Genomic DNA, 10,967 nt, shown 5'->3' with positions numbered 1-10,967 from the left:
TGTTAAGCTCTGGTACTGTAAAGGCAAAGATGATCCTATCTTTTTGTGCCAGAGGTATGGAAAAGAAACAGTCTTTTAAATCTATTATTATGAGATCAAATCCAGCTGGGATCAAATTAGGATTAGGCAGGCCACACTGCAGTGGTCCCATGGGTTGAATAATTAAATTAATGGCTCGAAGATCATTAAGGAGGCGCCATTTGCCAGATTTCTTTTTAATTACAAAGACAGGGGTGTTGTAAGGACTGGTGGATGGTTCAATATGTCCTTCTATTAACTGTTGATGGACAAGAAGATGTAAAGCCTCCAATTTTTCTTTGGTGAGAGGCCATTGATCCACCCAAACAGGAAGAGAGGTTTTAAGAGTAAGGGATAAAGGAGAAATAGACATTTAGATAGAAAAACTATGGCAGCTGAATATAAGCCTGAAATTGAGAGAGTAAATCACGTCCCCAGAGGTTGCAATGTAGAGGAAGGATATAGGGTTTAAGATAAGCAGTTAAGGTAGAATGCTTAGTAGAAGCAGAGAGCCAATGAGAGCTGACCTTAGCAGCTTGTGCCCCACCTACGCCCTGCACTGAATAAGCTTCTGTGAGAGACCAAGAAGAGGGCCATTCAGAGGAGCGAATAACAGAAACGTCTGCACGGTGTCAATCAGACCATCAAAAATGCGACCATTGAGTGTGACAGAAAGAGTGGGTTTTGAAGCTTGGACAGGCTGCTGTAATGCAAACAAGGAGAGAGGTTCAAAAGAGGCAAAATTATAAGCGTAGCCACTACTGTCCCCTTTTTTTTAAAGAAAAGCAACGATCCCCTATTGCAGCCAAAGCAAGATTATTAAGAGCAGAAGAATCATATAAGTAAGGAGCAGCAACCACACCCTCTATGGTAAGGGAAGAATTGGGAATAAGTAAGACAGGTGTGGAAGGAGGCAGAGGTTTGAAAAGCGTTGTAGTTAAAGGAAGAGTAAAAACAGCACCAGGATCATCATAAAACTTTAAACTCAATGTTGCTGTGAACATTGCCTCCCGCTGCACCAGGGATAATAGTCATAGGATAAGCAGAAGGATCTTCTGTTTCTAAAGGCAGAGGTGATGACAGAAGATTAGTTATAATACCTCCCACAGGTTTTATCGGAGAAGGGTCAGGAAGAGAAGAAGGAGCGGAAGGAGAAGGGAAAGAAATGTCAGGATACGGAGGTGGTAAGGAAGAAATTGTATCAAGATGTGCCGCAAGAGGCTTAGTAGTTTTGAATGAGAAGAAGGGGAATCAGAGGAAACAGGAGAAAAAGATGTTTCAGGAAGACTAGAAGGAGGATAAACAGTAGTTATAGCAGCCATGATCGCTCTCCAAGAAATGAGTATATCCATGGGAGCTCTAGGAATTTCGTGTAGATATTTCCCTAATTTTTCCCATAGAGAATGGCTGAGAGTTCCAGCAGATGGATAGGCTGGACAATGTGCCTCAATGTAAATTATAAATTTATTTAAAGATTTCTTAGAAATAGGGTACACAGTGGTACCATTGATTTTTTGAAAGGAATTAGCCTTCTTCACCAAATCGTAAAGTTCGTCCCTATGTCCTGACGAAACCTTGGAAAGTGAGGAGCCCATTACTTACGTTCGTGCGGAGCCTATGCCAGGTGCGTAGAAATGGGAGTGAAGGCGATGCACCCCTAGACAGAAGTCACACCGTGAAACCAAAAAATCAATGGGATCCCGGACGAATCGAGGGATCCCGGACGAGCCCCCAGCTGTCGCGTCGAGCGACCGGTCCGTTGATTCGATTTTCCAGTCTGTTGCTGAATTCCCTTCAAGAAATAATTTAGCGGAGCCCTCGCAAGGGTGAGTGCCAAAGCACAAAGAAAAAGACACAAAACAAATAGTTTCTTTAGGTGAGGAAACACATCGCGCCTGGGGCAGATGGAATTGTCCCGGCGGCCCCGATTGCTTTGCGCTGTCCTCTTTTATTGTGCTGATTCAAAGACGGGGGTGCGGGGTGATTGCAGGAAACAATGAAGTTACAGAGTTAATCATTGAAACCAAGCTACGTGACACAAGGAGCAAACTTCATGACTGATACTTTTCAGGTAAACATGTCTTAATACCAAATACACAGTTTTTAGCTGACACAGACTTTTGGAGTTAATCCTGTCAGTTTCAGTCCTGTCAGTGGAATTTGCCCTGAGAGGTGTACGTGCTAGGCAAGATTTGTTCTATGGCAAAATAGCTAAGGCAGAATAGCCACAATTCCTCCTTTTCTTTATTTTTGTGCTCATGATTCTAGGTAGAGTCCTTTCTCCTCTCGAGTAGTCCCATAAGGTGGCAACAAACCCTTCGGTTTGTTGATGCCTTGCAGAACCAACTCATACGAGGAAAAGTCCTCATCCCCCGAATCGTGGCTGGGCAGAGTTAACAAAACTTCTTTGGGAGAAAAGGAGTTAATAGTGTCTATTTCCTCCTCTGACTCTAGGTCAGAGGACCATTCCAGCAAAGGTTTTTTGACAAGATCTTTTGTGAGAAAGCTAACCGTTTTTTGAGTATTGTTAACTTCATTATCAAGGGTATTCAAACTATCTTTCAAAAAGGTAACTAAACGTCCTAATACACATGGACCAATAGTACAAGCAAGAAGCAATAGCACAAGAGGACCTATTAGAGCAGACAATAGAGTGGTTAACCAGGGAGAAAAATTAAACATGCCTTGATACCATGGCTGACCTTGTTGTCGTTCATTCTCTCTATCCTTCAAACGTTTACGTAATTCAGCCATAGAATCTTTGACAACTCCTGAATGATCAGCATAAAAACAACATTCTTCCTTTATTGCTACACACAGGCTCACTTGGCTTGCTTCGTTACTGGCGCAGCCCCATCCCAGGTGGGAGCGCTGGCTGCCCCATCCCCTGGCTCATCTGGTGGGACTGGGAGGGCGGATGTCCCCGGCTGCACTTGTGCACAATTTGCTGTGGCCGCACCTTTCTTCCTTTCCCCCAGGGACAAGGAGGATGTGGGCAATGGAGGCCGGAGCACCAGCACTGCTTTTCTTCCTTCTCCCAGGGGACGCGCTGCATCCAGCCTGGCCTGGCCAGCAGATGGGTGGGCAGGCGGGCCTTGAGGGGCATCTCTCAAGCTGAGAGGGGTGGCAGAGGGGCCCATGTGCAGCAGCCCCGGGACTTCTGCCTGTCCCACCTTCCCGGAATACCACCACTGTGGATGGTCACTTTCTTCCTTTCGTCCCCCAGGACCGCCGCCACACGCGTCCTCCTCCTGGGAGGAAAGAAAGAAAGGCACGGCCGCAGCATGCTCGGGCCTCCATTGCCTGCATTCTCCTTCTCTCCGGGGAAAGGAAGAAAGGCACGGGCACAGCATGCTTGGGCCTCCGTTGCCCACGTCCTCCTCCTCCCGGGAAGAAAGGAAAAAAGGCATGGCCACAGAATGCTCTGGCCTCCACCGCCCCCCATGCCGCCCCCACTGCCTGCTTTCTGCCTTCTCATGCCACCTGCTGCTCTGGAGCTCACCTGATCATTTTGTCCCAGTCAGATCAGGTGTGTGTGTGTGTGTGTGTGTGAGAGAGAGAGACCAAGCCTCGGGGACGGTGAGGGAAGACTGGCCACTGAACTAAGTGCCAAGACGTGACTTGTGTCTCCGTAGCGGTGCAAAGCGATCGTCCTTGAGCAAACGGTAGTGTGTTCCCCTGCTTGCTTTCCTGGGCTTTCTCGCATCTCTTTTCCTCCTTTCCCCATTCTGCATCTTTGGAGCTTGTCCTGGAGGTGGAAAGAGCCAGGGCACCAAGTAAGTCATCTAGAGACTATCCTTCCCATTCCCCCAGCCCCGTTTCTATCTTGCCATCGAGGGCCGGACCCAATGCAAAACGTGCATAGCCTCAGTGCCTCAAGTCCAGATTGCTGGACACTGTCTGGGGGTGTTTGTGCAGCCCTTGTGGCATCTGCTGTGATGGGCATACATGAGGTTTTAGCTCCTTGGGGGTTACCGGCTTTCCCGGCTTCCTGTGCCGGATCGGAATGCCCCATTTTCTGGGAGTCAGTGGGGCTGCAGACCACAGAAGGCTCTCCTCTTGATCGGGGAAGGGAACTGGGCAGTTGGAACCTGCTGCGGCCGAAGGAGAAAGTGGCATTGGGCTTTTTGTGAAGGGAGGAAACATGAAACATTTCATCCCCCAGGAGAAGCTACCAACAGCAGAGTGCTCTGACCGACTGCCTCCCATAGTAGCACCCGCTGCAGCAGTGTCTCTGCTGCCCTCCCGACCAGGTGTGTGTGTATGTGTGAGAGAGAGAGAGAGGGAGAGAAAGAAAGAGCAAGAAAGAAAGAAAAAAAGAAAAAGAAATAGGAAGGAAGGGGGGGAGAGAGAGAAAACTCTGTGCTATTTTTAATTGACAAGAAATGGCTGGGAGGGTAGGGGCCAGGCGAGGCACCCCTTGTCATGAGCGACATTGAGTTGGCCACACCCACCCAGTCACATGACCACTAAGCACACTCACCCCACCCCAGGCACATGACCATCAAGCCACGCCCACCAAATAAGCCATGCCCACAGAACCAATAGTAAAAATTTTTGAATTCCCACCACTGTATAACAGGTATTTTGAAATTTTCAGAATAAGTTTTAGATTTAATTGCCTGATAATCCATATATTTACATACTGATTTAAGATTGATACTACTGGTTGATAAAATGTGGATAATTTCTAGGAATGAGATCCAAATTTAAATTGATGTTATAAAATCACTGGATAAAATTAGAACCTCTTCCTGTGTAGTTCCTCTGTGTAAAACCATTTATTCCATCCACTTGAAATATATGGTTGATTTTTTTAAATATTAGAGCTTTAGTTTTAAGTTCAGAGTGTCATTGTACTGTATATAGTTACAACAATATTCCGCAAGAAAAGGCTATGATAATTATAGAATACATTTTGAGAAAAAGGAAGAATGCTTTCAGAACTTCCAACTTGTTTTTTGGCAGATAGCATCATTTTTTCTGCTTTGAATACATAGGTATTGGCAGAATTCTGGCAAACCATGACATGGAATTCTGTTATTGAATTCAGCTTCATAGATTGTTTTTAGCCTTCTCATCACATGAGAAAATTCCTTTTGAAGGAAATAATATTAGATAAATTAATAATTTTATGTAATTAAAATTTTATGTAATTCTGTCCTTGGAGAGTTTAAGATATTTTTTTAACTTTCACAATGAGATAATTGCATTTGTCTTGGGAATAGTGATCAAAAGCAATCTATCATTTAGATGTCCACATTCCAAAAATGGATAGTCAATCCTTGTCTACCTATTCCACTCTTCTTTAAATGTTATGCCATTGGGATAAATCACAATATTTTAAAGACATTTAAAGCAAATGAATGTAATGAAGATTCAGTTGTAGACAGTACAAATAAGAGTTATAAATTAGATGTACAAGGCATGAGGTTATAAACTGGGAGGCTGTGAGTTCCAGTCCCACTTTAGGCATGAGAAGCTAGGTGACTTTAGCCCAGTCACTTCTCTCAGCCCAACTCATCTCACAGGGTTGTTGTAGGAAAAGTAGAAGGAAGAAATATTTGGTATGTTTGCTACCTTGAGTTATTTATAAAAATAATATCATGAAATAAATTTCAGAAAGTCCTTTTCATCCCAGAGAAATCGTGCAACAAACATAAAGAATGGCTGTTTAAATGTATAAATATTACTTGATGCATACTCTCAAAATGTCAAAGGCATTTTTAAAAGTTACTGTATTCTTTACAGTATCTTTATCATCAAGCTCCCCTATTTGCTAATAACTAGCCTAGATTTGGCAGAGGTTTTGAGGGGCAGGATGTAATACTAGTGAGACAAACTATTGTACAATTTTCTTGGTTTCTATGGAGAGAAAAGCTTTTTTGTTTTCTTATTTTAACTCTGTTTCACCAAGACAAATTCCCCATGTGTCCAATCACACTTGGCCAATAAAGAATTCTATTCTATTCTTTTGATTCAGGATGCATATTTTGAGGATTTCCTACTACAACTTGGCAGAAAATCTTGCCATAACTTGGATTGATGGATAGATGCAGGGGAGAGAAAGAGATACTTGGCACAACCAATCAGCTGGCATTGCGTCAGGAACATCTGCACAGAATAGGAGATCAGAGGTTTTGAAATTCACCAAGACCCTGCCTGCCCTCTTTCTTCACTAATGTATAATCTTCTAGGTTGGAAGCCTCCATACTTTGTGAGGAGCTTCCAGCTCTTCACATTGGCACTTTCTATGTCCTTTGGTCAGCTCACTATACCAGCAGGGTATCTGATGACTCATGGGACATACATGTTGATGGTGTAGAACTTCTTGTTCCTATTGAGGTGGCTTTGCAGGACTTGGTTGCTGCTATGTTCCTTGCTTCCTTATCATTGTTTCCATGTGACTGTGGGATACCAAGGTATTTGTAACTAGTCTGTATGTCTGGTATATGGCCCACAGTGTAGTTCCACTCCCATCAGTCTTAACTACCTTCCTTCTCTTTACTACCCACCTGGCCACCCTTCTCTACTCCAAATGACATCCCAGTGGTCCTCACTGTAAATCTGTGTCAGGTGGATTAGCAAATTAATGTGTCATTCACTCTTAGCATACAGCTTGATGTGATCATCTATGTAGAGAAGGTGGTTGATAGTTGTTCCACTTTTGAACTTTTATCCCTAAGCAGTCCTTGGATTATCTGGCTGAGGGATTTCAAACCAATGAAGAATAGCAGAAGACAATACATCCTGTTGGTATTCACATTGGTATCAATAACATTAGTTATTTGATGTATATTTATTGCAATGTATTGCATTTGTATTGTTTTCACTTATTTTCTTTTCTTGTGATTTATATGCATGTGTATATTCAAGAGGGGAATCTTTAAATGTCATATAACTTCAGTTATTTGGTATATATGTATGCCAAGGTATTTTGTGTGTGTCTGTGTGTGTGTGTTTGTAATGTATGTATGTATGTATGTATGTATGTATGTATGTATGATTTTTAAAGAAAGGTATTGAAACTAAAATTGCCAATATGCCTTTTATGAACTTTTTTTGTTAAAAATATTACATATTTTACATAAATATGGAGCTGAAAGGTGACCAATAACAGATTAAATTGTAAATAAAAATAATCAAAGACCTAAAGAGCAAATTATTTTGTGAACAGCTTATGGATCCTCAGTATCTTAGCAGACAACTGGAGTGTTTCAGTATTCTGTTTCATTTTCTCAGTAATTTAGTAGTGCAATTTTTACAAGTATTTTACTAGTGCTTAAGGCACCAGGCTATAAAGCGAGAAATAATGAGTTCAAGTGCCTCCTTAGTCATTAAGGCCATCTGGGTCACCCTTTCTCTCTCTACTCAATCCACGTTACAGGGTTGTTGTTGTAGGGAAAACAGGAAAGAGTATTGTGTGTGTTCGCTGCCTTGAGTTATTCATAAATATAATAAAGGCAGAATATAAATAGTGTACTCGCTAAGCATTTTTAGTCCAGTAGTTCTTCTATTTGAATAGCAGCATATTCAGTCTTCATTTTATATTCATGTGGAAATAAATTATATTGAAATTATATCTTTTAATTTGTAAATCTAACCCACCCACCCTCACCCCTGTAAATTGCATTTAGTTCCCTGTAGGGCAGCCTCCTTTTCTTACCCATGTTTTGATAATAATCATTGTCATTGGAGTAAAATGTTTCCTCCTAGCAATTAAAAAGTTGAACATTTACAGTCTGAACAATATAATCTACCATATCCACACCTGCAAACACCTGTTTTTGCAAGTTCAGACCTAGAAACCTCTTTTCAAGGGACTGGGAAATAGTCTAGGGATTTGTCACAGATGGGTGAATGTGACTACCTTTAAATTACCCTTGATCTTCCAGGCTTCTATATTTGGTCTTTTATGTATAATGCTAAAGTAATGCCAAACTATATTATGGGTTGTTTCCAAAACAAACAATCACTCGTTTTCCCAGAACAAACAATTTGAACATAATTTGCTATTAATTTATAGTATTGGGCTTGTTCACACCATGATCTTTTATTGCATCTAATCTCTAAATATATGGTGTATCTTTTTCTGTGTCAGTGTGCCACAGAATATCTGAGCAAGAGACACAGGGGACAATACTCTCTAGCCGAGAAAAGTAAGATTAACCCTGAAAGAGTTCTCCCCATTATGCCCCATTTTTCTCCCTGGCTGCCATCTAATAAACTTGATAAGGAAGTGAACACAAAGAAAAGCTCCTAGAGGGTGGGTGGCCAAGATTTAATTTTCCAGCTAGGATCACTAAAAAAATTGGTTTGGGGTTGCACATGTCTCAAGAAATACTTTTTAGGGATTTTAGCTGACCTGAAGCTGCAGAATCATGCATTCACAAGAAAATAATTCCTTCCCTTCCTATTCTAAATTTTACTTTTTCCTTTGCTATAAGTTTTCTATAAGTGAAGTAATTAGCTAACTTTAGAGGTTTTATTATTACTGGGGAAGGGAGCAGGTGATGAAGGGGATTGAGAATGGGGCTTGAATAAAAACTGGCCATCAAGATATCTATGAAAGGATGCTACATATGCAGCTTTAGCTAACACAATACCATCTGAGAATGCAAAGACTGGGACGATGAGAAAAGAGAAAAAGGCAAACAATAATTTGGTTACTGGTCTCATTCAGGAAACAAATAGATGCCTTGAAATAACATTGAACAGGAATAGAAAAAGTTTTGAACCCTGCACCCCCTGCAGCATCATTTACTGGACACGCTGGCTGAAACTGTTTCAGGCTGCAACTTGGAAACATCCAAAGGGCCCTAAACACCATACAAGATACCAAATGTTCAGATAAAGCTGTTTAAAATATTAGAATGTTTAGGTGGATATGGTCATTTAATGTCTCTGTTTGCTGTCAAACATTCTGGGCAGGAGGTAACAAGTGTGGTTCACTAGGTTCCCAATTCAGGATTGCCTTTATAGTAGAGTTCTCAGAAATACTAGTTGTTCCTTTGCACAGGTTCAGCTAAACAGGCACAGCTCAGTTTATATAAGGGAAATTCAAGCTTTATCAAACAAGGAAGGGAAAGCATGCAAAATATGGCTTCTTGAATTCTTTCCAATCCCTTAAAAATAACTTTGGTCTTATGAAGAAAAGTGGGCTTAGAATAGAACAAGCCACTGCCCAGTACCTCTCCTTAGTTATAGCAATAGCACTTAGGCTTATCCCAAAGATGCTTCTTCCTTCAAAGGCAACTTTTCTTTCAAAGGACTTTCCTGTTTTGCTTGAAGACATTTTGCTTCTCGGCAAAGAAGCATCTTCAGTTCTGACTGAATGATGGAGAAAGAAAGGATTTCCCATTCAGTCAGAACAGAAGAAGTTTCTTAGACGAGAAACGGAATGTCTTCAAGCAAAACAAGAAAACCCAGTTGCCTTTTAAAAGAAAGCACCTTTGGGACAATCATGACCTGGATGACTGAGAATCTCCATAGAAACTGAAGACTTATATACTGCTTCATAGTGCTTTAGAGCCTTCTCTAAGGTAGTTTACAGAGTCAGCATATTGTCCCCATAATCAGAGTCCTCATTTTACTGATTTCAGAAGGATTGGAAGGCTGAATCAACCTTGAGCCTGTCACAATCTAACTGCTAGCTACAATACTGCATTCCAACCAATGTACCAATAGGCTTTGGAGGTGATTTTTTTCTCTACATAGCCTCTGATCAAAACAAATGTTTTTATAATATTTCTTTTGCCAGTTTTTCACCACATCCAGTTTGTTCCATCCTTTTCAAAAGTTGAAATCCTGCAAATTGATAGATCTCCCAGGCTATTTGGTTTTTTGCAAATTTCATTGGCTTGGAAATATAAAAATGACAGAACAAATTTTGAACTGATTCAGTTTAAATTTAAATTTTGAACTGATTCACATCCAGTTCAGTAAAGTGTAGTTAAATCAATAAAAGTATAGCGGATAGAAACAATGTCAGGAGTGGATTAATAGATAATCGTATCAGGAAATAGAAGCCATATGTGAAACACTAAACTCATGCTGACATTGAATATAATCTTACAAGGGAAGGTTATATTGAAGGAATCGTTCTTTATATCAAGAATGTAAAATGTACAATAGACTACATTGAAAGATGAATTATTGTGAGTGGCAATATCTGGTCACAAATGTAGAGTCCTGATCAAAATACTGAGGATGAGGCCGAGATAGTAAAATACATCAGAAATGCATACAAAAGGCTTACGATAAATTATTTTCTTGATACAACTACGGTACGCCTTAGAATGTTTGGTCCTAAAAGCAACTAGAGTGGAGGCAACCTTGGAGTTCAGTGATAGCTAGCGCAAAAAATGCAAGCATTGCGGAATCACTTTGAAACAGAAAATATCACATTTAGCATGTCAGTAGGTAATTGCTAGCAGGATCTGAAACAGCAACATTCGATTTCAAATGGGGGACTTTCTAAAAAAATGTTGGGATTTATGAGAAGACAGGAAATTGCTCTAGCAAAAAATAAAACAGCCAAATCAGGTTCACTGCCAGGGGATTGGGAGGTAGCCAACAGACCAATTTTAGGAAGAAGCCCAGGAGAGATCTGGGAAATTATAGGGCAGTCAACTAACATCTGTTACTGGGCATAGATGACCATGTCTTGCTGAAAACATAAGATTTTACAAAAATTCAGTGTGCCTCATCAACCTTTAGGCTTTGGTTACCATCTGTAGCGCATTTGATTCTCAAAAAGCCTTTGCCAAAATTCCTCTCCAACTGTTCCTATAAACTTAGTAACCAAAGGGGTGAAAGGATTTACTTTTGTAGACTGCTAACAAAAGGAATAACTTTCTCAAATGAGAACAAGTAGATTATGTTTTTGTGTTGGGAGCATTAATATGTGAATTTGGGGCAAACAACAAGTGGGTTATGTTTATGGCTGG

Source organism: Notechis scutatus, chromosome 3, assembly GCF_049901735.1.
Source record: "Notechis scutatus isolate UNSWTSFEM ecotype Mainland chromosome 3, rNotScu1.2, whole genome shotgun sequence".
Classification (NCBI taxonomy): Eukaryota; Metazoa; Chordata; class Lepidosauria; order Squamata; family Elapidae; genus Notechis; species Notechis scutatus.
Note: the sequence above shows the minus strand (reverse complement) of the source record.